Raw genomic sequence first — 27,719 nt, 5'->3', positions numbered from 1 at the left:
TATTAGTCCATTTCATACTGCTATGAAGAAATATCTGAGACTGGGTAAATTATAAAGAAAAAGAGGTTTAATGGACTCACAGTTCCACATGGCTAGGGAGGGCTCACAATCATGGCAGAAGGCAAAGGAGGAGCAAGGCACATTTTACATGGTGGCAGGCAAGAGTGCATGTGCAGGGGAACTGCCCTTTATAAAACCATCAGATCTTGTGAGGCTTATTCACTATCATGAGAACAGCATGGGAAAATCCATCCCCATGATTCAATGACCTCCCACAGGGTCCCTCCCATGACATGTGGGGATTATGAGAGCTACAGTTCAAGATGAGATTTGGGTGGGGACACAGCCAAACCATTTCAGGCCTAAAGGCTTGAATCCTGACTCAGCCTTTTAGTAGCTGCTACAATTGCTTTTCCTTCCTCAGCCTCAGTTTTGCCATCCATAAAAAGGGATACCTCTCTCAGGATTGTATAGAGATTCAATTAGCATAAATCAACACTGAATCAATAAATGTTACTTTTATTCCAAATACATATTACAACTTGTAGTAGATGCATTTTGTGTCCATAGAGTGGACTTCCTTTTCCCAAATTCTTCAATTGTTATTTTACTTTATAATCACAACCCTGTGAAGAAGACAAAGGAGATGGAATTAAACCTACTTAATATATAGAAAAACTATGGCAGCGAGGTTATTTAGAGCTGCTCAAGATCACAAGCCAGCTAGTGGCCAAGCTGAGCTAGATTCAAGTCCTCTGATTCCCTGTCTATGCTTCTTTGAGCATCTTCTAGGTCTTTGTAATGCTGTACTTGAATGTTTCTATCCAGACATATCCCCTGAGTACTCAGGTGTCACTTTTCCTCTCTTCCATTTTCTTCCATTGATTCACAATGACTTGGCTCTTCTTTGGGCATATATTACCACCTCTCTATTATTTATTTAGAGGAAAATGATTAATACAAGTGCTAATGTTAATTTCTATTTCCTTCAAAATATCTCACATCTCATAATTCCTTCCAAGGAATGTTTTGAGTATTAAAAATATGTACAACTAGACATCCATATGTTAAAAGGTATTTATCACTATCTTGGCATGGGTCTGAACTTAGAGTTATTTCAAGCTGAAAAATTTTAGGTGTTAAAAAAAACTTTGATGAAGCCAATTAGTAAGCATGTATATCTAGCATTCTTAATATGTTTTTCATTTAATCAAAACAGAAATCAAATTGAATTATTCTACTTGAACTAAAGCAAAACTGTTTCTAGCTTAGGGAATATTAAAAAGGTAACTTTCTAATTACATTTCTAAGCCCCAAATAGACATGTGGCAAAATTATACATTATATATGATCTAGGCTGTTTACAAAGCTGAGCAAGTTGTCCCATTAGTCAGAGCTAAGAGTTATAAGGAAATGATGTAAAACTAATAATATGATTTGCCATATAGATAACATTTATTGAAGGCTTACTATTTGATAGGTGCACTACCAACTACTTTATAGTCACTATTGCTTTTAAATTGCACAATAGCACTGTTCTCATGCCCTTTTTAAATATAGGAAAGCGTCACAGAGAAGTAAAGTTATTGGCTGAAGGTGAGGGTCTCATCTCAATAAGTGGTAGAGTTGGAGATTGAACCCATGTCTATCTAACTATTTTACAAAGTATATGCTGTTAAGTGTACTTATTCAATAACTTTATCCACAAACATCTATTGAGACCTCTGAAGTGCTGGGTGGAGTTCAAGCTTCCAGAGATACAGGAGTAAGAAAGGCAAAACTTCCGGCCTTCTCAAATATTCTGTTGAGAGCAGACGGAAAATCAGTCCATGAACTAATGAGCAAGATCACTGCAGATGGTGATACATGGTATAAAGAAAGAAAGAAAAAAAATGAGACAAGGAGGCAGAGGTAGGGGAGGACAACAATTACTGTGTATAGTTTCGAAGACCTCACTGAGGAGGTGACATGGGGACTGGATTTTGAAAGACAAGAAGTTGCATGTCATGAGGGGCCTGGAGGCAAAGTCTTCTGAAAAGCCTTGCCCAAGGGACCTGCTGGGAGGTCAGAGGGACTGACAGTCTAGGGTCGCAGGAGCACAGAGCAGGAAGGGATACTTGGTAGGGGCTGAGGTTAGAGACAAGCAGAAGGGGAGCTCATGACAATTTGGAAAAGTAAAAATCATGAACATAGAAACCCACCAGACTCATTCAAACACTGCCAACAGTTTCATAATAAAAAGTACTTATGGCTGGGCATGGTGGCTCACCCCTGTAATCCCAGCACTTTGGGAAGCTGAGGCAGGTGGATCACCTGAGGTCAGGAGTTTGAGACCAGCCTGCCCAACATGGAAAAACCCCATCTCCACTGAAAATACAAAAAATTAGCTGGGCATGGTGGCAGGCGCCTGGAATCCCAGCTACTCGGGAGGCTGAGACAGGAGAATCACTTGAACTCGGGGGGCGGAGGTTGCAGTGAGCAGAGATTGCAACACTGCACTCCAGCATGGGCAACAAGAGCAAACTTCTGTCTCAAAAAAAAAAAAAGAAAAGAAAAAAAATTACTTATTTCAAACACCTTATAAGGGAAAGATCTCACCTGGATGCCAATATAGCATGATTATTACTCTTCATGTTTATATAGGAAAACATTCCATTTTCATTGTTGCAAATTAGTTTTGGTTTGAGGTATTAGATGTGTGTGGGTTATTAAAAATGTAAAGTAAGCATCTTCTGGCTTTAATTTACAAACTCATTGAATGGACTTTTAATATTTGTATTATATATAACACAAATGCTGATGCATCATTATTTTTTCAAGTCCTTTTAATGAAAAGACCAGAAGGAGCACACAATTTCACATTGTTTGATTTGATCATTGTAATTCCGAAGCATACAATAAAAGTATTCACTGGACCTTAAAAAAAAACTCACCCTTAAAAAATGTACAATTCCGTGGTTTTTAGTATTTTCATGAATTGTGCAACCATCACCACTGTCTAATCCCAAAACCTTGTCATTATACCAAAATGAAACCTTGTGCCCATTAGCAGTCATTCCATATTCTCTCCTAACCTCAATTCCTGGCAACTATTCATATATTTTCTGTTTCTACAAATTTGCCTTTTCAGGACATTTCACATGGGTGGACTCCTACAATACATAACCTTTTGTGTCTGGCTAGTCAAGCCAAGAACTGCAGGAAAGAGCATTCCAGGCAGAGGGAACAGCTAGTGAAAATACCTCAACCCATAATCGCAAGGATGATGAAAGGAGCTGAAATCCAAAAAATGGAAAGCACCAAAGCAAAACAAAACCTTGTCAATTATGATAATGGATGTCTGTGGTGGTCACTGAGACTGTTCACAATTTTTTAGTTCTCTCTTTCAGTGAAATGTGACATGATAGCTGTCTGTACCCAGCTGAATGCAAGTGAGGTCATGTTACTTGCTTCGACCAATCAAAGTTGAGATGCCAAAGAAATGAGTCACTTCCAGGCAGAAGCTTTTAAATAGCCAGCATGGAATTCACCTCATCTATTTGCTTTGCCTCAGTGATCACAGCAGTCCAGGCCAAAATGGAGCCTCCATCAGTCGAGGTCCCTGAGTGTCAATGATGACCAGAGCCCCCAAGTAGACCCACAATTGATGTGCAGCATGAGAGAAAGATAAACGTTTTTAAAGAACTTAACTTCTCCTGACTGATGAGTTATATTTCATTCTTAGTTCTCTAAAAAGACATTGGGGGAATTTAATTAAAGGCATGATATGATATAACTAATGTCTGTAAATATGTGTAAATAAATTGAAAGGGTAAAGAATAGAAGCACAGGGACAGAGAGAGCTGTTAGAAGAGTTATTACAGGGGTCCAGGTGAGAGTTGATAGTGATTTTGACTATAGGGGTGTATTTAGAAATGCACAGAAATCATAAGAACTTGCAAAGGATTGAATGTTGGGAATATAAAAAAGAGAAACAGCCAGTCACTATCACCATGTCCATAATAGCACTACTACCGTCACCGAATTGTAGGGAGGATAAACTAAGCCTACTTGTGAGAGAGTCTAACACATCATACTATTATGCTTCAGGAAAGGTTAGTTTTCATCCTCCCCTCTCTACCTCCACCAGCATCACTGCCTCTGTCCCAGCTCTGAAATCAACAATAACATTTTCTTCTTCAAATGTTACCATTGTCTCTTCACTAGGTGGGGACCAGAGGAGAAGAACCTGAGCCACTAATCAGAAAGCTTTGTTCACCACATATTTTACCCAGGGCTGGCTTACAAATATATTCATGTTCACCTCTCCTCCAACAGTGAGTTATGCCTATAGCTAACAATAAATGATGCCTTGTTCACAGCGAAGCATCTAAACAGGAAATAAAAATCAAATAAGATTGCTCCACAATACTACTGAGGCAACTCCCTTACTTATAATTGTTCTTGACAACCAAAAATGTGTGGAAAGAGATGTTTGGGTTATATTGTTTCCAGTAGGTTTGTGATCACTTAAGTTCAATGAAAGAATTAGATATCCCTTCTCTTTATAATAACCACAAATATTTATTTAGGAGAATAAGCAATTTTTCCTGTAAATACTGTCCAGTTTTCCATAATTTTCTACTGCGGCAACAAGGCAAAAAATCTTATCATTGTTTTACCCATGAAATATCCAGTGTTTTAGAGAAGGCTTAAGGAAAAAAGATTATAATTGTGGACTCTAGGCATCAAGCTCTAACTGGATGGCAGTGAGCAAGGAAAATATTTCTTGCAAAAAATATTTCTAGGTTCAATGTCTTCCTGATAAGACCATATTATTTCTGGAAGCATTTTTTACAGGTTGATGCTTAATAGTATGAATTTATTTTAACACACCATATGCATGAAAAGAGAGGAGAACGCTTCACAGTTGTAGTAAGGCTAGGCAGCCTGGGCAGAATAAATATAGCAGGGTTGAGTGTTTGCACAGAGAAAGGGTGGAAGAAAGGGCTCTTCAACATCCTTCAGCACTGTCTCCCTGAGAGGCATACAACCGTTCTCATGCCCATGCCATCATGAAGTCACTCAAGCTTTTAAATGTTCAGATACCAAACAAGAGTAAGAAAAGAAAGGAATCAATCTCTGAAGGAAGAAAAAAAGCCCTGGGTGGGATTCAACTGAACATTTATCAAAAGAGACTGAGAAGTGTGGCGATTCCTCAGGGATCTAGAACTAGAAATTCCATTCGACCCAGCCATCCCATTACTGGGTATATATCCAAAGGACTATAAATCATGCTGCTATAAAGACACATGCACACGTATGTTTATTGCCGCATTATTCACAATAGCAAAGACTTGGAACCAACCCAAATGTCCAACAATGATAGACTGGATTAAGAAAATGTGGCACATATACACCATGGAATACTATGCAGCCATAAAAAATGATGAGTTCACGTCCTTTGTAGGGACATGGATGAAATTGGAAATCATCATTCTCAGTAAACTATCGCAAGAACAAAAAACCAAACACCGCATATTCTCACTCATAGGTGGGAATTGAACAATGAGAACACATGGACACAGGAAGGGGAACATCACACTTCGGGGACTGTTGTGGGGTGGGGGGAGGGGGGAGGGATAGCATTGGGAGATATACCTAATGCTAGATGACGAGTTGGTGGGTGCAGCGCACCAGCATGGCACATGTATACATACGTAACTTACCTGCACGTTGTGCACATGTACCATAGAGCCTAAAGTATAATAATAATAATAATAATAATAATAATAATAATAATAATAATAAAAAAAAAAAAAAAAAGAGACTGAGAAAATCTAAAATAGGTCATTAGAATTGCCCCTTTTGCTAACAGTGGGAAAGGAACTAATGAACAAGATATAGGCATTTGTGGGCAGCAAGAAAAAGCAAAACTTCTTTTGCATCTTTGCACTGTAGAGTAATTCTTCCCTCCCAAAGATGTCCATATACATCTTTAGATCCCCAGAAGATGTGAGTATGTCACATGGCAAAGAGGAATTACCATTGTAGATGAAATTAAACTTGCTAATCAACTGGCCTTAGAGAGATTACCTTGTATTATCCAGGTGGGCTTGATGTAATTGCAAGGGTCCTTACCAGTAGAAGAGCCAGTAGAATGAAGAAACTATGGCTTACGCTGTTTAATTTGCCCAAGGACACACAGCTAATGAGTGGCAAAGCCAGAACTTTCTGTGTCAACCTGGGATCTCTCTGCTGTGACTCCACTCCAGCTCTCAAATGGAACCTGGGATTTTCTTGCAGTCTTTCTTCTTTGAACATGCCTTGTTTTAAATTCTGTACCCAAAGCTATATATAATTTTTCTAGCAGATGCCCTAGTAGTGTTTTATAAAACATGCAGTAGAGATTCTTCTTCCAAATAAATATCAAAACAAGAATATATAGGTTAAATGAAGCAGAGGGAGAGATGAAAACTGCCTGTAGAAGTTGCCACCTATATCTGGAGATCCATGCAGGGCACAGGGCAATCTGTTTTCCATCTGAGAATGTGGATCCTCTCTGCTAAAACAAACCCAAGATATTCCTCTGCTAAGAGATCCAAGCTGATTATGAATACAATGCATGGCAACATCTGTGGTTTGTACATTGTTGAACTAAAAAGGCTCTAATGTGTTGGAGCAGAGGCCAAGCAACCAGTATCCATGGCAACTCCGTGTTTAGTTTCAACCGACAGTCATGGAGAGTATTCAATCACATTCTTATATTTGTCTAAATGGCACCCAATAAATACTTCCCATAGCCAAGATTTTTGTCTTAGCTTGGAAACAAAGGAAAAGAAAATGAGACCTTTGGAGTGGAGGAGGAGAACAGAGGAAGAATTCACCCTCTGAAAAATCTAACTTCGAGAAATCTAAAATTAATGTTTCACTCATCAAGCAACAAAGAATTAAGGAAATTATAATAGGCATGAATTTAGGAATGAATGGAGGGCAGGAGGAAAAACAGGAATCAAATTTCCTAGTGTAATTTTACCTTTAAAAATTGATTTTCAAAAAGCCATGAAATCTGCTTGTGTTTACAAACAGTCCACTATTGTTTATTGTGTCCATTCAGGCATTGTGCTGGACACTTTACACATATTATCTCTAATCTTCACCAAAAACAAACAAAAACACCTACAAGAAAACTATCATTGTCTCATTTCACACTTAAGGAAACTACAGGGAAGAAAATTTCAATAGTTTATGCCCCATTACAGATTTTGCCCGTGGATGATTTGAATTTAGCCTATCCGATTTAAAAGTCCCCGCCTTTTTTCAATGTTTCACATTCTGCAGGGACTAAGCAATATGGATTAAGAAGAAAAAAAAACCCTATCCTTGTTAGAATGAATGTTTTAATAATAAGATATTATTCTGGCAAATGAATTTTAAGTTCAACTCTGAAATTTTTTATTATTGCAATATCTTGTCAAAAATTAAACAGGACTAGGCATGGTGGCTTATGCCTGTAATCCCAGCACTTTGGGAAGCAGAGGCGGGCGGACTGATTGAGCTCAGGAGTTCAAAATCAGCCTGCGAAACATGGCAAAACCCCATCTCTACAAAAAGATACAAAAAATATATATATAAATATATATTAGCCTGGCATGGTGGCGCATGCCTGTAGTCCCAGGTACTAGGGAGGCTGAAGTGGGAGGATAGCTTGAGCCTCGGAGGCAGAGGTTACAGTGAGCCAAGATTGCACCACTATCCTCCAGCCTGCACAACAGAGAGAGATCCGGCCTCAAACAAAACACAAACAAACAAACAAAAATTAAGCAACTCCATCTGCAACTGGAAAATAATTAAATGTGTAAATGTTCTTCATTTGCATGTGATTTGCATATATCATTCTAGGTCAATGAAGAGTAGAGACTGGGAGGTGAGATCTAGCCAGCTGGATGCTGAGAACATGAGGATGTGAGTACCCAAAGAGTTCTGGATAGAGACCTGACCAGAAAATTGGACATGAGATGCTGCCTTTCCACATGTAAGCATTGAAAAGCAAACTTCCCCTCACCTTTTGGAACTCGCTGGCATCCCTAAATTGAATGACTGATTTGTCTCTCATGTCAGTTACACCACCTGGAATGCTTGCAACTTTCAGTATGATACCAAGTGTAATTCCAGAACAGTGGACCCTGCATGAAGATGAAATGAAAGCATAAACAGCCAACTCTGGGATAGAATATTAATTACTTAAGTAAATTGAATAAGAAAGCAAACAGCTTTATTGGGATATAATTAACAACAACAAACTGCATATGTTTAAAGTACACAACTTGATAAGTTTTGATATCAGTATATATCTGTGAAATGATCACCACAATCAGGATAATAATAAACATGTCTATTCCCCCAAAAGTTAGTTTTCTCATACCTCTCTGAAGTGACTTCTTCTGATCCTTCACTGCCCACCTACTACCATCCCCAGGCAACCACTGATTTTCTTTCCATCACCATAAATTAATTTACATTTTGTAGAATAGAATGTATACTTTTAAATTCTCCTGACACCAAGTTGCAACCACAGAAACCAAATAAAAACTCACCATAGCTACCTACTCTTCCAAACAGAAGTAATTCCAAGCCTTCTCAATATTTAACAAGTATTTTGAACCTTTTCTCTTATCAGCTCCTCTCTGCCTTGGCCATGTGTGGCTTTTGGTGACTTCATTTTAGACAAGCTACAAAGGCCTGGTCTCTACTGGGGCATCACTTCTCGTTATTCTCTCTCAACCTGATGACCATCTCCATGCCTGCCACAGATAGGGTCCAAGCCATGCCCCCTGGACACTGTTTGTCCAGAAACAAGACTGAACAGTAATAGATAGTAGCTTTTTAATGAGAAGCCTGGCCCAGATATTCTGGGCACTGATGGCTCCATTGTGTGGCACCAATAGCCAGAGGATCTGGGAAGCGCAGGAGCTAATTTCTTCACATGCAATTCACACAGCAGCTCTATACAGTACTTACCAAGCTGGAACCATCTTCTCAACCAAGGTAGCCGGAACACCTTCTTTTGCAGAAATGTGTTCATAATGTATGTTCAAATGGCTCAAGTTGGAAGTTGATCGGTTGTTTATTTGTTTCTCTTAAATAGCTAATTATCTTTTTAAAAGATTCTAGAACAAAAAAAGATATTTTCTATTTACCCACATATTTGCCATTTCTGGCACTCTTTATTCCTTCCTGTAGATACAAACTTCAATTTGTATTCATTTTTCTTCTGCCTGAGGAATTTCTTTAACATTTCTTATAGTGCAGATCTGCTGGTGATAAATTATTTCTCAGGTTTTGAGGTTCAGAAAATAGTCATTATTTTGCCTTCATTTTTCAAGATGCTATCACTAAGCATAGAATTCTAGTCGACAGTTTTTTCTTTCAGCACTGCATGATTTCTGACAAGAAGTGTTCAGTCATTCCTATCTTTGTCCTTCTGGGTGTAATATGTCATCTTTTCTTATCTGCCTTTAAGATTCTTCTCTTTCTTGATGATTTTCTGCAGTTTCATTTTGATATAACTTGGTGTGGTTCTTAGTATATTTTTTCTGCTTGGGGTTTTTTTGAGCTTCTTGGATCTATGGGTTTATAGTTTTAATCAAATTTGGAAAATGTTTTGCTATTTCTGCAAATATTTTTTCTGACCTCCTTTTCTTCTGAGATTCCAATTACATGTACATTAATTCACCTGATATTTTTCCACAGCTCACTGTGGGACAGCTTTTCTTCCCCATTTTTCTCATTCTACTTCAATTTAGGTAGTTTCTATTTTCATGTCTTCAAATTCACTATATTTTCTTCTGTAATATCTAATCTGCTGTTTGTCCCATCTAGTGAGTACTTCATTATAGATATATTTTTGATCTCTAAAAGTTCCATTTGTGTCTGTTTTCTCTCTTTTACTCCTCACCATATTCAAGCTTTCAAAAATTTTATATTATTGAACATATTTAGAAGATGTATAATGGCTGTTGTCTACTAATTTCATCATCCCCTGATTTGGGGGATATGTTCTATTGATTGATTTACTTTTTCCTGGCTATTGGTCATATATTTATGTTTCTTTATACCTAGTAATTTTTAATTGGATGCTAGACATTGTGACTTACATTGTTGAGTTCTGGGGTTTTTTTTTAAATTATTATTCCTTTAAACACTGTTGAACTTTCTTTTGGTCTCTGCATTAGTTTTCTATTGGTACTGTATCAAATCACCACAAATTTTATGGCTAAAACAATAAAATGTTATTCTTTTATGGTCCTGGAGGTCAAAGTATAAAATAAGTCTTACAAGGCTAAAGTCAAGATGTCAGCAAGCCTGGTTCCTTCTGGAGAAACCAGATGAGAGTTCATTCCTTACCTCTTCTAGCCTCTGATGGCTGCCAGAATTCCTTGGCTTGTGGCCACATCAGTACAATCTCTACTTCATCAGTATGTTGCCTTCTCCTCTTCTATAGTAAAATATTCCTCTTAGGCATCACCCAAATAATCCAGAATAATTTTACTATCTCACATTCCTTTACATAATCACATCTTCAAAGTCTCTTTTTTTAAACATAAAGTAACATTCAGTTTCCAAAGATCGGGACATGGATACATTTGGGAGCCTTTATTCAACCTACCACAGCACCCAACCTAAATAACTTGAGGAAATTTAATCATACAATGCTTGCCTTTAAGTTTTGTTATGTCAGGTCCAGACCAGCCTTTATTCTGGGGCTAACTTAACTACACTATTAAGGTATGACCTTTCTGAAGACTCTACCACATGCCCTAGAATAATAAGTTATGACTTGTGGAAATACAAATTACTCTCAACCCCGTATGACCTTCAGAAATTTTTCAGCCAATCAGTTTCCAGTGGTTCATTTTTTTTTTTTTTTTTTGTCTCAGGCATTTTCCTCCCATACATGCACATATTAGTACTCAGTCAAACTAGAGGACCCACTTTGTAGGTCTCAGGTTCTCTCTCTCTTTCTCTCTACATCCTACCCTCCCTCCCTCCTCTCCAGTACTCTTCCCCTCAAATTCTAGCTACCTCATTAACTCTGAACAACAACATTTGTCTCCTCAACTCAGTAAGGCCACTGATCCTCTTTCAATTTTTCCTTTTAAAGAGTAAACTGAGAATCATAAGGCTTACCATGTCTATTTCCCTTCTCCTATGCATCACAGTCTTGTATTGCCTATTGTCCAATGCCTGGCAATTATTAGTTCATATACTTTTCTCAGTTATATCTGGTTATAGCATGAGGGAAATTTCTGTAGCAGTTTATCCTTCATGAGGAAAAACAGAAAACTCTAGGAGTTGAGTTTTAAACAGTCAATAAGAAGAAAGGAAAATATATCGAGTGATGTAAGAGTATCAACCAGCACCTTCCAAGCTTACAACTGGCTGAAACACTGTGACAAAAGGTGGCAGGTAATCATTTACATGATTAGGTAAACCCTTTTAGCCAAATATTATTTCAATTTAATACCTTAATATTTAATTCATGCCCTTTTGCCCATGATATAAAAATAAAGTACTACCAAGACTGATAACAATATTTTCTTTTGAATTAACTAATTTTGGGAAGCAGATTTTAGTGGACAATCTAGAGGAATTTTCAAAATTTTAATAAATATAATCTGCATACAGAAAGGTGCACATCATGTTTGTACAGCTTAATATATTTCCAAAAACTGACCACACATGTTGCCAGCACCAGGTTGAGAAACAGTACATTATGTGCATTCCAGAAGCCCCCACTCATTAACCTTTCCCCACTTTTTCATCTCCTCCCACAGCAGTATCCATAATCGGGACTTCCAATAATATAGATTAGTTTTGCCTGATTTTGCATTTTCTAAATTATTCATAAGGATGTATTCTTTTCTCTTTGTTGTGGGTAGTTGCAGATCCAACATCCTCATTGCTGAATAATTTTCCACTGTGAGAATGCAACACAAATTTATTTATTCATTCTACTTTTGGTGGCAATGTAGGTATTATCCAATTGAGAGTTATTACAAATAATGCTGTTATGAACATTCTTGTGTATATCTTTTGATGTACATATATATGCATTTCTGTCAGGCATTTATCAAAGTGTGGAATTGCTAGTCCTAAGTTATTCACATTTTCAGCTGTAGGAGATATTGCCACCTGATTTTACCAAGCTGCTTATTATATAGGCCACTTTTAAAACCCAGCAGTATGTTTTAAACAGCAGAGGAGCAACTTAAGGCCAGTATCCCTGGGATGTAACAGATCAGTGTCAACAAGTAAAATCAAACTTGGATTTCCAAAGCTCAAGTCCAGGTATTATTTCCTTTAGGTCATTTAAAACCTATGATGAGAATTAGTAATTATGTAATAAGTTTAAAAAAATTGTTTTAATCTAAAACAGTACAGTTGATTAAAAGTTGTTCTATCTTTCTTTGTAGCCACTGAATCGTTTTAATCTAAGTTTTTTGGTTTTTTTTTTTTTTGCAAATCTTTTATATATAAAACCTATAAAAGCCAGGGAACTCTGGAGACAGCAATTTTTGGAACCACAGGGCTCTGAAGAACTCAGCTTGAAAACACTGCTATGGTCTATTTTCTTCTGTTTCAAATGAGAGAACTCTGGCCCAAGGAGGAAAAAAGAAATGCCTTCGTGAGGGTCACACAGTAAGATAGTAAAAAGGGAAAGGATTAGATTCCAATGTCCCCCATCCTCCTGTTCAGCAAACTTGCCTTATCCTGTTCAACTGGATCCTAATTTGGACTCAACCACTGAGATAATCAGGTTCTTGCCGAATTCAAAACAAGTATAAATAGATTTTCCGAGGCTCATTTCCTCTTGACAAACTTCAATTGGCTATTTTCTCTCAAAGTTGCTTAACATACATAGAGCAATGTATTTTCCTACTAAGAAAATGAACCCACTCCACCCGTGAAAAAGAGGAATCACAAAAGCTACAACATGCCATTGCTGGTTCAAAGCAAAACTTGTTTATTAAATACTGAATAAAAATGCTTATGAAAATTTATGACCTCCTAACATCTACCAGAAAATAAGCAATGTGTAAATACACTCTCCCAGTGTGTGAATCTGCTGCTAACTAGCAGTAGAAAAAGATTGAACTTTTGAATCTTACTCAAATTTTTTTTTCAAAGTGTTGAGAAAATGCAGTTTGAACTTCATCCAAACAATTGACTTTAGGTCTGATTTCTGAAGACCTAGAAATCTTGCACATCAAATAACACTTATAAAATTTTGCAAAGACTCAAATGAAGCTGAATTCAATTTTTCCCTAAAGAACATATGGACTTTCAAAAAGGCAAGGGAGGAGGTGGTTGGCAAAATATGTTTTCAGTTTTAACACTTTTTTTAAAACAAAATAAAATAAAAATCATTGCTGGATTGCCCCAGCCCCATTCCCAAAATTACCATTTTTCCTGTCATTGACCTATGACTGTTAAAGATATTCTGATTATTTTACATAAAATAATCATTCTTTATGCTAACAGTGCTTGAGCAGTTGCAAGGAGTTGGCAGGCAAGGCAAGTGTCAGTTTTGAACAAACCCATGAAGTCAATAGTTCCTTGTAAATCAGCTGAAATAAAGACTGTTTCCAGAAACCAACAGGAATAATTCTGGGTTAAACATCGATATTTCAATTCCAAACCTCATGAGACAAAGTGGATTTAATGACAAGACAAAAATGGAAGAAGAAAGACAGAAAAAAACAAAGGAAAAGAAAGTGGAAGCAGAGAAGAAATTTTAGAACTATAACATCAAAAATCAGTGCATTATTGAGTAGAATGTTGGTTCTTCAGGCTCTCGCATGAGAAAGAGTCAGTTTTGTTTTTGAACAAAGTATATTGACATGTTTTACTGAGCGTATATACATACAGAACTCAAATGACCCAATCGCTTCGGTCAAGTGAACCAGAATTTCATTTTCCAAAGAGTTTTTAAAATAATTCTGTCTCGGTCATAAGCTTAGCACACATTTAGCACAATCTCATCAGTGTTTTGGAGAGAAGAATTAGATCACTAGATCAGTATCCTACCCCCAGGTAGCTAACAGGGTATTATGCACATGACAGAAAATTGAAGGTGACTAAGTAAGTTGGAGAAGGAGGAAGGCAAGTCCTTTTACCTCTGCTGGGATGAGGGAGGTGAGACCAAGGCTGCCTCATTATAAAGGGGGCTTATAATTTTTTGTGACCCAGCCCCCACCTTACTCTCCAGTCCCACATTTATTCTAGCTGTACCCCTTCATTGGTCTCCACTCTACCTAACTGAAATCCAGACACACAGAACCCCTTTTGTCTCCCTAAACACGTTGTGCTCTTTTACACACCTGATTCTGGGAGATGTCATTTCCTATCCCTGTTCCTTTTTCCTAGACTGAAGATATCAACTTCTCCAGTGCTGCCCTAGAAAAAATTCCTCCCTCGTGACACTAATAAAAGTGCTAGACAATATTTATTTATTTATTTGTTTGTTTATTTGTTTGGAGACAGGGTCTCACTCTGTATCCCAGGCTGGAGTGCAGGGACACAAACATGGCTCACTGCAGCCTTGATCTCCCAGGCTCAAGCAATTCTCCACCTTGGTGTCCCAAATAGCTGGGTCTTCCAGTTAGCCTCAGCATAAATTAATTTAGTAAAATATACCTATGACTCATAGAATCTCTGTGAAGCCCAAATTACCACATTTATGGTACACAATCCAGGATAGATTGAGCTAGGTAAAAAATGTACCCAGAAGATACATTCAAGTCTACCATGGAACCATCCTAGAGGAACCATCATTGCTAGTACTGCATGTGTAACACCCTGTACCAGATGCTAGCAATACCACCATGGCTGCCTTAGACACCATCCCCACTACTCTTGTTAGAAATGTCAGTCTCTCCATGGCATACTACTCCTTTGTTTATCTTCACCTCCAAAGTCTTCTGATTGGCAGATCCTAGATCATGTATCTGTACCCTAGCTACAAAGTAGTTAGAACAATGTCAGTTTTAGCTTTCCTCTCTATAATAAAGGAAAGCAACTTCCATGTAGATTGGAATGAGTGTTGAAGCAACAAACACACAGCCCTCGATCTTCAGTAGTTATCAAATAAAAAGAGATAAAAATTTAGGATACCTGGAATAGGGGCTTGACTGGTTTCTAAGATAGGTGGAAGTGGATGCAAGGAAAAGGTCCCCAAAAAGAGGAGAGAGAGAGAGAGATTAAAGATGGTGCTATTCAAGAGAAACTAACAAGGTCATTCTCCTGGTTGCAGCCTGCCTGGGAGAAGAGGGGTTGAACTGACTTGAAGAAAAGATGGAGTGACAGCAGCTACTTCTAGGCAGTGTATCTATTCTGCTTAATTTATATTCATTTTACACTGGAGCTGCCTAGCTTGCCTCTCCACAAATTATTTCAAATCATCCATAGATAAGCTGAAGCAAAATAGAAAAATTGAATAATGCAAACAAAGATGTAAACTGAAAGAAGGGGGAGGAATCTGTAGACTCGATAGAAAGTGCTTTGGAAACCAGAAACCCACCCAACTATTTATAATATTCATGACATTGGTGGCATGCATAACAGCTAAGAGTCACAATATTCAGAAAACTGTCATTCTAAAAACATATTGCACATTAGGTGATCTTGGAGAAACATGAAATACTATAAAACTATAGATAGTTGATTAAAACAAGTTTTTGACAAATTGATGTATCAATACTCTGAACATTTAAACAATTGGTATTTGTCAAGTTGTTTTTAGGAAATTGCTGTTATGTGAATTGACCTAGAAGACTTAGCCCAGTGGCTCTTCCTCCAAGGAGATTCCCCAGGTTGGCCATTCTGTAACAACCCCTTTCCAGTCCCTCATTCACAAAACCGTTAAATCTACTTTATGGCCCTTATCTCTCTCTCAAATTATTTTGTGAATTTATTTCTTTGGGGCATATTGTCTAAAACATATTGCCTGTTACATTTCAACAGAAAGTAGGTTCCATAAAAATCACGACAATGTTTTATCTTGTTTCCTTATCCCCATTGCCTAGAACAATCTCTGGTACATAGTTGGTGCTTAAAGAAGGTTGTTTCCTAACAATTATAAGTAGTAATGCTTTCCTCATAGAGTTGTTAGGAAGATTAAATTTATCAGTGTGTGTAAACCACTCAGAAGAGTACTTGGCCCATAATAAAATGTACTAAATGCTGTTATTATCATTTATTTTGGAACAAGGCTTATATTTTTGTATATAATGCTAGTAAGAAATATTCCTTTTAGAGATTTTCGACTAAGCTACCTGGATTCTAAATCTGGCATTTAAAAATGGAGGACGAGTGGTGGTTTCCCTACATCTCCATGTGGTCCACAGAATGGTCTTTGCAACATTAATATTTAATACAGTGTAATAATATACATTAACATCTGCTACAGATTAATAATTTACATGTGATATTTAATATGAACCAGAATTCAAATCCTTAGTGCATCTTCAAAAGTGTTGCCATCTGGCTCCCAAGTCCTGGGGAATATTTTGTGGTAAGAAACCAGAAGTGGAAGGCTTATGGTCCAAGGGGTTTCTCTGCTTCTCTTCCCCCTCCCACTAACAGAACTGGCCTTGGGAAACAAATAATTAACAAAGGTTTAAGACTCCAGGAGAATATGGAACTGACCCCCTAGATGACTTTGCAAACTTATAATTAAAGACTGTTTTGTATGTTTGTCCACAGAATGTTGCAACCCTGGGATACTGGCACTGGAAGAAAGTCTAGAAATCACCTGGCCCTAGTCCTTCATTTTATGGAAATGGAGGCTCAGAGAAATAAACTGAATTGGTCAAAGACACATAGACAATTTTTGGAAGAGCTGGTCCTAGAACTTGGGTTACTTCTATGATAATATGATTTCTAGCTTTCCTAAGTTTCTCCTTGGGTAGGTGTACCTGGGTTTTCAGAGACATGATGAATGAAATCATTGAAAAAAATAAAGCATTTTTACTCCTTGTAATCTCAGGGAATGATTATCCCATCTATGAATAATTGTCCCATCTTTGTCCATTTCTTCTGCTTAGCCCTTTGCCCTCTTGTGCTTTGCTTTTTGCTTTGGGGGCAAAAAGCCCCCACCTATGAATGATTGTCCCATCTATGAATGATTGTCCCATATTTGTCCATTTCTTCAACTTAGCTCTTTGGCTCTTGTGCTTTGCTTTTTGCTTTGGGGGCTTTTGTTTGTTTGGTTTTGGATTTTTGATATTTTGTTTGATCACGCCATTATTCAAACCCAAAGGCACGTTCAGGGAGTAGGAAAGAAAACTCAACCCACACAGTGCTGGGTCCATCACAGAGGTGTATTAAATATTTATAGACTTCAATCAAACAATATCTTTACTGGTCAGAATTTAAGAGCAAGATGAGGAATAAGGTTGAAATTATTTCCTAAGAAGAGGGGGTTTATGTTTTAGTTATCCATTCTGTTCACATATATGAGGAAGACGGGATACTGTAGTAGTTAAAAGGGCAGCTTGCTTCAAAGCTAGCCAAAGCTGAGTCTGAATTCCTGCTCCACTGTGAGTACCAGTGGAAGTCGCTAGAAGTTTTGAGAAATGACCTGTTTCCAGACAGCAACTGGAAGCTGTGTAGAGAAAGGATCAGAGAAACAGACTGAAGACAAAGAAACAGGCAGAGACCCTGGCAAAAGGCAGGTTGAGGGATGATAATCAAGCATATTGTTCTTTCTTGTTAGCAAGAACCACCCCATGCCAAATTATTTCCACCTGGTGAAGGTTGCAATTGTAAATTAGTTCAAACATTGTGGAAGACAGTGTGGCGATTCCTCAAGTATCTGAAACCAGAGATCCCATTTGACCCAGCAATCCCATTACTGGGTATATACCCAAAGGATTATAAATCATTCTACTATAAAGACACATGCACATGTATGTTTATTGCAGCACTATTCACAATAGCAAAGATTTGGAACCAACCCAAATGCCCATCAATGATAGACTGGATAAAGAGATGTGGCACATATACACCATGGAATACTATGCAGCCATAAAAAGAATGAGTTCATGTCCTTTGCAGGGACATGGATGAAGCTGGAAATCATCATTCTCAGCAAACTAACACAAGAACAGAAAACCAAACACTGCATGTTCTCACTCATAAGTGGGAGTTCAACCATGGGAACACATGGACACAGGGAGGGAAACATTACACACCGGGGCCTATCAGGGGGTGGGGGATGGGGAGGGATAGCATTAGGAGAAATATCTAATGTAGGTGATGATTTGATGGGTGCAGCAAACCACCATGGCATGTGTAAATCTATGTAATAAACCTGCATGTTCTGCACATGTATCCCAGAACTTAAAGTAAGAAAACAAAATGAACAGAAACAAAACATAGGCGAGAGAGAGGGAGAGAAGAAAAACATAGAAATGGAGAAGAACAAAGAGTTGGTATGGGAAAGGAAGAAGGGAAGGAGGGAGAAAGAATTCTTGATTTTTCCCATCACCCCAGTGCATTTTTTTCCAATGGATTTTTATAAATCAGTGGTTCTCCCTACTAGCAACATAAGCATTATCTGGGAGCTTGTTAGAAAGGCAAATTCTTGGGTCCCACCCAGGTCAATTAAATCAGAAACTCTTGGGTGGGACCCAGCCATCTGTGCTCTAACAAACTATGTAGGTAATTTTGATGCATACCCAAATTTGAGAATTACTGTTATCTGCAGGTGTCTCTGTGTGTGCATGCAAATCCTAGAAATATGAGGCATACAGAAAGTTTTTGTTCAGTTTGAATCACAAATAAATCATGTCTGTGTAACATATAAAGCATTTCGCAAAATACAACAAAGCGGTAATTATTCAAGATTTAAATAAACTATTAATATTAATAGTTTGTTTTAATATCTTTATTCTACTTTCCAGGGAATACACCCTATCCATAATAACAGCTATATCCAAAGGTATGTAAGATTATGGTAGACTTATTGAATGTTAACATTTCAGTATTTCAAATCTGAGTAAATCCTCTCTGTCACATTTTGCAGTTTGTGTATATCATATGTGGAAGAAAATTTATTACCAATTCAAATTGCACAATAACTTTATGGACATTCTCATATTCTGATTCATAGACAGGGAGTCCTGGAACTACTAGCAGTGTCCAAGACTACTATGCCTTCTAGGATTATGAGACTGCAGCTACTTAACATACAAACTTAACATACATCAGGAGCTGGACTTCAGCCCAAATGGCAGGCAGGCGACAACAATGATACTCTCCTAGAATCCACAGAAGAGAAATGAACAGAACACAGAGCATAAGCAGAAACCAACAAAATAGAATAGGCAGAGGCACAAAAATATTTTAAGGGGGTGCTTAAAAATATTAGAGTCCAGCACAAATCAGTTGTTTTAGAAGCAAGCGAGTGACCAGTGTAAAACGTGTATATACATAGGAAGTACTAGAAGGGAACTGCAAAAAGAAAAACATTATTCTATGGTGATGACTTTATGGTAATGTTTTTTCTTTAATCAAATTTTCATTTTTAAGAATGTGATTAAGAAAATGGTTTTTGTATTAGTTTGCTAGGGTTGTTGTCTTAGTCCGTTTTCCATTTCTATAACTGAATATCTGAGACCGGGTAATTTATAAAGAAAAGAAATTTATTTCATTCAGTTCTGAAGGCTGGAAAGTCAAAGGTCTGGGAGTCTCATATGGTGAGGGCATTCTTGCCGGTAGGGACTCTGCAGGGTCCTGAGATGGCACAGGGCATCACATGCCAAGGGAGCTCACAAAAGGCTAGCCAATTGGTTTTTACAACAGACCCTCTTTCATGATAACAAACACACTCCCTCAATAGCCCATTAATCCATTAGTCAATCAATGGATTGATCTTCTCATGAGGACAGAACCCTCATGATCCAATCACTTCTCAAAGGTCCTGTCTCTCAACAGCCCTGCAGTGGAGACCAAATTTCCAACACATGCCTTCTGGGGGACATATTCAAGGCATAGTAGTTGACACGAAGAAATACTACAGACTGGGTGGTTTATACAACAGAAATTTATTTCTCACAGTTCTGAAAGCTGTAAGTCCAAGGTCAGGTTGTCTGCAGATTTGGTTTCTCCTGAGGTCTCTCTCCTTGGCTTGCAGATGACCATCTTCTGTCTGTGTCCTCACATGGCCTTGATCTGTGCACATACATCCCTGATGTTTCATCTTATTCTTGTAAAGGAATCAGTCATACTACATTAGGGACCCTTCTCGTGACCTCATTTAATCTTTGTTACTTCCTTTAAGGCCCTTTCTGTAAATATGGTCACATTTGGAAGTAAGATTTCAATATATAAATTTAAATTCAACATATAAATGTGTCCGAATATATGGACAATTCAGTCCAAAACAGTTTCTAAAACTTAGAAACAAATGTATACCAAAAATTAATAACTGAGCTATGTAATGTAAAGTACCATATTTCTACAATTGTGACACAGGGGGAAAGTTCATGAAGAGAGGAATGGGAGACTGGGGCCTCGTCTTGTCTTTGCTTTTCTCTGTGACCTTGAGCAACTCACTTTCCTCAGCACTGAAGAGAATCCTTTGTACATGAGGATTTCTCAGATTCCTTATGTTTAAAATTATGATTATTTCAAAAAAAATTGTTGCTAAAAACACAGAAATGATTAGAAAGGTTGAAGTTATTAGAGTGGAAAAAATCAAAAACTGTAACAGAAATGAAGACTGTCTTTGATGAGCTCAGTAATGGACTGGACACTGCCAAAGAAACAAATAAGTGAACTCAAAGACACATCAACAGAAACTTCTTATGCTAAAATACATAGAGAACAAAAAATTTAAAAAAACAAAAAAAGGAGCATCTAAGAACTGTGGGAAAGTTTCAAAAGATACAACATATCCGAAACTGAAATACCAGAAGAGACAATGGAGCAGAAAAAATATTTAATGTAATAATGACCAAAAACTTTTTTCAAAGGGAATGCTTCCAGTTTTTGTCCATTCAGTGTGATATTGGCTGTGGGTTTGTCATAGATAGCTCTTATTATTTTGAGATACGTCCCATCAATACCTAATTTATTGAGAGTTTTTAGCATGAAGGGTTGTTGAATTTTGTCAAAGGCCTTTTCTGCATCTATTGAAATAATCATGTGGTTTTTGTCTTTGGTTCTTTTTATACGCTGGATTACATTTATTGATTTGCGTATATTGAACCAGCCTTGCATCCCAGGGATGAAGCCCACTTGATCATGGTGGATAAGCTTTTTGATGTGCTGCTGGATTCGGTTTGCCAGTATTTTATTGAGGATTTTTGCATCAATGTTCATCAAGGATATTGGTCTAAAATTCTCTTTTTTGGTTGTGTCTCTGCCCGGCTTTGGTATCAGGATGATGCTGGCCTCATAAAATGAGTTAGGGAGGATTCCCTCTTTTTCTATTAATTGGAATAGTTTCAGAAGGAATGGTACCAGTTCCTCCTTGTACCTCTGGTAGAATTCGGCTGTGAATCCATCTGGTCCTGGACTCTTTTTGGTTGGTAAGCTATTGATTATTGCCACAATTTCAGATCCTGTTATTGGTCTATTCAGAGATTCAACTTCTTCCTGGTTTAGTCTTGGGAGAGTGTATGTGTCGAGGAATTTATTCATTTCTTCTAGATTTTCTAGTTAATTTGCGTAGAGCTGTTTGTAGTATTCTCTGATGGTAGTTTGTATTTCTGTGGGATCGGTGGTGATATCCCCTTTATCATTTTTTATTGCATCTATTTGATTCTTCTCTCTTTTTTTCTTTATTAGTCTTGCTAGTGGTCCATCAATTTTGTTGATCCTTTCAAAAACCAGCTCCTGGATTCATTAATTTTTTGAAGGGTTTTCTTTTTGTCTCTATTTCCTTCAATTCTGCTCTGATTTTAGTTATTTCTTGCCTTCTGCTAGCTTTTGAATGTGTTTGCTCTTGCTTTTCTACTTCTTTTAATTGTGATGTTAGGGTGTCAATTTTGGATCCTTCCTGCTTTCTCTTGTGGGCATTTAGTGCAATAAATTTCCCTCTACACACTGCTTTGAATGTGTCCCAGAGATTCTGATATGTTGTGTTCTCATTGGTTTCAAAGAACATCTTTATTTCTGCCTTCATTTCGTTATGTACCCAGTAGTCATTCAAGAGCAGGTTGTTCAGTTTCCATGTAGTTGAGCGGTTTTGAGTGAGTTTCTTGATCCTGAGTTCTGATTTGATTGCACTGTGGTCTGAGAGACAGTTTGTTATAATTTCTGTTCTTTTACATTTGCTGAGGAGAGCTTTACTTCCAACTATGTGGTCAATTTTGGAATAGGTGTGGTGTGGTGCTGAAAAAAATGTATATTCTGTTGATTTGGGATGGAGAGTTCTGTAGATGTCTATTAGGTCTGCTTGGTGCAGAGCTGAGTTCAATTCCTGGGTATCCTTGTTAACTTTCTGTCTCGTTGATCTGTCTAACTTTGACAGTGGGGTGTTAAAGTCTCCCATTATTATTGTGTGGGAGTCTAAGTCTCTTTGTAGGTCACTCAGGACTTGCTTTATGAATCTGGGTGCTCCTGTATTGGGTGCATATATATTTAGGATAGTTAGCTCTTCTTGTTGAATTTTTGCAACCTACTCATCTGACAAAGGGCTAATATCCAGAATGTACAATGAACTCAAACAAATTTACAATGAACTCAAACAAATTTACAAGAAAAAAACAAACAACCCCATCAAAAAGTGGGCAAAGGATATGAACAGACACTTCTCAAAAGAAGACATTTATGCAGCCGAAAGACACATGAAAAAATGTTCACCATCACTGGCCATCAGAGAAATGCAAATCAAAACCACAATGAGACACCATCTCACACCAGTTAGAATGGCAATCATTAAAAAGTCAGGAAACAACAGGTGCTGGAGAGGATGTGGAGAAATACAAACACTTTTACACTGTTGGTGGGACTGTAAACTAGTTCAACCATTGTGGAAGTCAGTGTGGCGATTCCTCAGGGATCTAGAACTAGAAATACCATTTGACCCAGACATCCCATTACTGGGTATATACCCAAAGGACTATAAATCATGCTCCTATAAAGACACATGCACACGTATGTTTATTGCGGCACTATTCACAATAGCAAAGACTTGGAACCAACCCAAATGTCCAACAATGATAGACTGGATTAAGAAAATGTGGCACATATACACCATGGAATACTATGCAGCCATAAAAAATGATGAGTTCATGTCCTTTGTAGGGACATGGATGAAATTGGAAATCATCATTCTCAGTAAACTAACGCAAGGACAAAAAACCAAACACCGCATGTTCTCACTCATAGATGGGAATTGAACAATGAGAACACATGGACACAGGAAGGGGAACATCACACTCTGGGGACTGGTGGGGTGGGCGGAGCGGGGAGGGATAGCATTAGGAGATACACCTAATGCTAAATGACGAGTTAATGGGTGCAGCACACCAGCATGGCACATGTATACGTATGTAACTAACCTGCACATTGTGCACATGTACCCTAAAATTTAAAGTGTAATAAAAAAAAATGGCCAAAAACTTTCCAAAATTAATGACAGATATCAAATCAGATCCAGGAGCTCAGAGAACAACCAGGATATATATATACTGCTTCCACTCTCGCCCTCCAGGTAGTCCACAGTGTCTATTGCTATCTTCTTTATGTCCATGAGTATCCAATGTTTAGCTCTCACAAATGAGAACATGCAGTATTTTGTTTTCTGCTCCTGTGTTAATTTGCTTAGAACAGTAGCCTCCAGCTCCATCCATGTTACTGCAATGGACATGATTTTGCTCTTTTAGATAGCTGTGTAGTATTTCATGGTGCATATGTACCACATTTTTTTATCCTGTTCACCACTGATGAGCAGCTAGGTTGGTTCCATGTCATTTTCTATTGTGGATAGTGCTACAAGAAGCATGAGTTTATGTGCCTTTTGGTAGAATAATTTACTTTCTTTTGGATATATACCCAGTAATGAGATTGCTGAGTTAAATGGTAGTTCTGTTTTAAATTCATTGAGAAATCTCTAAACTTCTTCCCACAGTGGCTGAACTAATTTACTTTCCCACCAATAGTGTGTAAGCATTTCCTTTTCTCTGCAACCTCACAAGTGTCTATTGTTTTCTGACTTTTTAATAACAGCCATTCTGACTGGTGTTAGATGCTATCTTATTGTGGTTTTGATTTGCATTTCTCTGATGATTGGTGATGATGATTTTCATATGTTTATTGACTGCTCATATGTCTACTTTTAAGGAGTGTCTGTTCATATCTTTTGCCCATTTTTTAATGGGGGTATTTGCTTTTTTGCTCGTTGAATTAAGTTCCTTATGAATTCTGAATATTAGACCTTTCTTGGATGCATAGTTTACAACTATTTTCTCTCATTCTGTAGATTGTCTTTTTGGTTTTTTTTTGGTTTTTTTTTGCAATTGCTTTTGAGGACTTAGTCATAAATTCTTTCCCAATGCCGATATTCATATGAGTATTTCCTAGGTTTTCATCCAGAATTCTTATAGTTTGAGGTCTTACATTTAAACCTTTAATCCACATTGAGTTAATTTTTGTATATGGTGAAATGTAGTGGTCCAGTTTCATTCTTCTGCATATGGCTAGCTAATTATCTCAGCACTATTTATTGAATAATGAATCCTTTTTCCATTGCTTATTTTTGTTGACTTTGTTGAAGATCAGATGGCTGTAAGTTTGTAGCTTTATTTCTGGGTTCTTTGTTCTGTTCCATTGGTTTATATATGTCTGTTTTTGTACCAGTATCATACTGTTTTGGTTACTGTAGCTTGATTATATAGTTTGAAGATGGGTAACGTGATGCCTTCAGCTATGCTCTTTTTGCCTAGGATTGCCTTGACTATTCAGGCTCTTTTGGGATTCCGTATGAATTTTAGAATTTTTTTCTAGTTCTGTGAGAGAAATGATGTTGGTAGTTTCATAGGAACAGTGTTGAATCTGTAGATTGCTCTGGGCAGTATGACAATTTTAATGATATTGATTTTTCCAATCCATGGGCAAGGAATGTTTTATCCATTTGTTTTTCTCACCTATGATTTCCTTCACAGTGTTTTATAGCACTCCTTGTATAAAGTTTTTACCTCCTTTGTTAGATGCATTCCTAGGTATTTTTAGTGGGGTATGGCTATTGTAAATGGGATTGCATTTTTTATTTGGCTCTACTCTTGAACATTATTCATGTATAGAAATGTTGCTGAATTTTGTACATTGATTTTGCATCCCAAAACGTTACTGCAGTCATTTATCAGTTCAAGGAGCCTTTTGGCATAATCTTTAAGGTTTTCCAGGTACAGAATCTTATTGTCCACAAACAGAGGTAGTTTGAATTCTTTTTCTATTTGGATGCCTTTTATTTCTTCCTCTTGCCTGATTTCTCTGGCTAGTCTTTCCAGTGCTATGTTGAGTAGGATTGGTGAAAGTGGGCATCCCTGTTTTATTCCAGTTCTCAAGGGAAAGGCTTCCAGTTTTGCCTATACAGCATGATGTTAGCTGTGGGTGTGCCATAGATGGCGCTTATCATTTTGAGGTATGTTCCTTCAATGCCTAGTTTCTTGAGAGTTTTACCTTGAAATGATGTTGGATTTTATTGAAAGCTTTTTCCACATCTGTTGAGATAGTCTTGTGGTTTTTATTTTTAATTCTCTTTACATAGTGAATAACATTTATTGATTTGCATATGTTGAACCAATCTTGCATCCAAGAAATCAAGCCTACTTTACTATGGGTGAATTAACTTTTTCATGTGCTGTCGAATGCAGTTTGCTACTACTTTTTTGAGGATTTTTTGCATCTATGTTCCTCAGGGATATTGGCCTGTAGTTTTCTATTTTAACTGTGCCTTTGCCAAGTTTTGGTATCAGGATGATAACAGCTATATCTAAAGGCATCTAGGATTATGGTAAAGTTATTGAATGTTAACATTTCAGTATTTCAAATCTGAGTAAATCCTCTGTCACATTTTGCAGTTTGTGTATATCATATGTGGAAGAAAATTTATTACAAATTCAAATTGCACAGTAACTTTATGGACATTCTCATATTCTGATTCATAGACAGGGAGTCCTGGAACTACTAGCAGTGTCCAAAACTACTATGCCTTCTAGGATTATGAGACTGCAGCTCCTTAACATACATACTTAACATACATCAGGAGCTGGACTTCAGCCCAAATAGCAGGCAGGGGACAACAACGATACTCTCCTAGAATCCACAGAAGAGAAATGAACAGAACACAGAGCATATGCAGAAATTAGCTTCATAGAATGAGTTAGGTAGGATGCCCTCCTCCTCAATTTTTTAGAATAGTTTCGGTAGAATTGGTACCAGCTCTTCTTTGTATGTTTGGTGGAATCCAGCTGTGAATTCGTCAGGTCTGTGGCTTTTTTTTTTTTTTTTTTTTTTTTGGTTGTTAGGTTTTTTGTTACTGTTTCCATTTCAGAACTCAATATTGGTCTCTTGCGGGTTTTGATTTCTTTCTAATTCAATCTTGGGAGATTATGTGTTTCTAGGAATTTATCTATTTCTCTCAGATTTTCTAGTTTGTGTGCACAGAGATGTTCATAATAGTCTCTAGGATTATTTTTATATTTCTGCGGGATCAGTTGTCATGTCACGTTTGTCATTTCTAATTGGATCTTCTCTCTTTTTTTCATTGTTACTCTAGCCAGCAGTCTATTGATCTTGTTTATCCTTTCAAAAAAGCAGGTTTTGGTTTCTTTGATCCTTTGTATTCAATTTGGGGGTCTCAATTTTGTTCAGCTTTGCTCTAATTTTAGCAATTTCTTTTCTTCTACCAGCTTTGGGGTTGGCGCATTATTTTTTAGTTTCTCTAGGTATGATGTTAGATCATTAATTCAAGATCTTTCTAAGTTTTCTAGGTAGGCATTTACTGATATAAACTTTCCTCTTAACACTGCTTTTGCTGCAGCTAAGAGACTTTGGTATGTTTTGTCGCTGTCGCCTTTTATTTCAAAGAATTTGTTGATGCCTTCTTTAATTTCATTGTTTACCCAAAGTCATTGAGAAGCAAGTTGTTTAATTTCCATGTAACTGTGTGGTTTTGAGAAATCTTCTTGATATTAATTTCTGTTTTTATTTCACTGTGGTTTAAGAGTATGGTTGGTATGATTTCAAAATTTTTTTTAATTTATTGAAACTTGCTTTCTGGCAAAGCATGTGATGATCTTGAAGTATGTTCCATATGCAGATGCAAAGAAAGTATGATCTGTGGTTGATGGGTGGAGGGTTCTGTAGATGCCTGTGAGATCCAACTAGTCAAGTGTCAAATTTAAGTCCAGAATTTACTTGCTAGTTTTCTGCCTGAATGATCTAATGTGTCAGTGGTGTGCTGTAGTCCCCGACTATTATTCTGTGGTTGTCTAAGTCTTTTGTAAATAGATAACTACTTGTTTTACGAATCTGGTTGCTCCAACATTGGGTGTGTGTATACATATATATACGTATATATGCGTGTGTGTATATATATATATATATATATATACGTATATATATGTGTGTGTGTGTATATATATATATGTAGGATAGTTAAGTCTTCCTGTTGAATTGAACCTTTTATCATTATGCAATGCCCTTCTTTGCGCTTTTTTTAT

The 27,719-nt window shown here is 37.3% G+C and overlaps 1 long non-coding RNA gene across 1 annotated transcript in view; it reads right to left on the bottom strand.

Annotated features, from left to right (window-relative positions):
* Positions 1-500: 500 nt before the first annotated feature.
* LOC129058921 (uncharacterized) overlaps positions 501-27,719 on the bottom strand; it is a 209,520-nt gene continuing 182,301 nt past the window's right edge. Inside the window, exons 6-7 of the long non-coding RNA XR_008524369.2 lie at positions 8,045-8,165; positions 501-626 (exon numbers count right to left, since the gene is read on the bottom strand). This is a non-coding gene — a long non-coding RNA (uncharacterized LOC129058921). The remainder of the gene's footprint in view (positions 627-8,044; positions 8,166-27,719) is intronic.

Source organism: Pongo abelii, chromosome 3, assembly GCF_028885655.2.
Source record: "Pongo abelii isolate AG06213 chromosome 3, NHGRI_mPonAbe1-v2.0_pri, whole genome shotgun sequence".
NCBI lineage: Eukaryota > Metazoa > Chordata > Mammalia > Primates > Hominidae > Pongo > Pongo abelii.
The sequence above is the reverse complement of the archived record's forward strand: the minus strand, read 5'-3'. Positions and strand labels throughout refer to the sequence as shown.